The sequence below is a fragment of the Neopelma chrysocephalum genome, unplaced genomic scaffold (genome assembly GCF_003984885.1).
Source record: "Neopelma chrysocephalum unplaced genomic scaffold, ASM398488v2 Primary Assembly neopelma1_97017, whole genome shotgun sequence".
Taxonomy (NCBI): Eukaryota; Metazoa; Chordata; class Aves; order Passeriformes; family Pipridae; genus Neopelma; species Neopelma chrysocephalum.
In genome coordinates, this window is record NW_020925659.1 from 1,492,188 (window position 1) to 1,493,055 (window position 868).

Sequence of the window (868 nt, forward strand, 5' to 3'; positions counted from 1 at the left end):
GAGAAGACGATTTCAGGCAACATGCTGTCGTTCGCTTGTGTTGTTTACAAAACACTCTGCCTGCTCAGGTGAAACGCTTGTCGGCCTCCTGGCACCCACACTACACTCCTGGGCTCCTTCTTCAGCACCAAGCCTGTCTGGGTTCAGGAGCATTTGGACAATGAGGCAAAAGAGGCAGCTCTGAGGCACATGGGGCAGCGCCGAGAGCTGGACTCGACGATCCTTGTGCTGTACACAGCTCAGGAAGAAATAACGGAGAGCGGAACCTGGAGGGCCCTGTAACAGCCTCTGTAAACGAGTCAAACCAGTCCAGTCCAGTTTGTTCAGAGATTACATAACCAGAGCTAAACCCAGCCCCACACGCGGAGGATCGCCGTGCGGGGTCGGCCGAAGTTCAGAGGCTCAGCAACCACCTGGGGTCCCTAAAGGATGCCCCAAAAGACCCTCTCAGGTGAACTGCGCAGCCTCGAGTGACTTCACGAGTGCATCACCTTGAGCCCGGCGCGCACGTCGGGCGGAGCCATCCCACCGCGCTGCCGGGGCGCTGCGATAAAGCAACGCCCGCTCCCTTCGTGCTACACCGGCCCCTAAGGCGTTTTGTTCCCGATTTGCGGTGACACTCGTGGGTCCCTTTAGCTCGGGATATTCCGCGACTCCGCGACTCTGTGCAAACACCACCAGCAGCCCCCCCCCCCCCCCCACGGAGCGCCGTTCCGAGGTGCGGACGGCGGAACCCTCCCCGCCCCGGCCCCGCCGGCCCTCAGGCGGCGGCGGGCACGGCCCCAGCGGGCCCGGCGCGGGCGGGGCCGCTCTCGGAGCCCGCCGCAGTCGGGGCGGCGCAGTGCGCCTGCGCGGCGGCGGGGGGGGG

General features: G+C 64.7%; 1 protein-coding gene across 1 annotated transcript in view; it reads left to right on the forward strand.

Moving 5' to 3' along the window:
* The first annotated feature begins 598 nt into the window (after positions 1 to 598).
* SPIN1 (spindlin 1) overlaps positions 599 to 868 on the forward strand; it is a 54,326-nt gene continuing 54,056 nt past the window's right edge. Inside the window, exon 1 of the mRNA XM_027671039.1 lies at positions 599 to 718. The gene's annotated coding sequence lies outside the window, so the exon portion shown is untranslated. The remainder of the gene's footprint in view (positions 719 to 868) is intronic.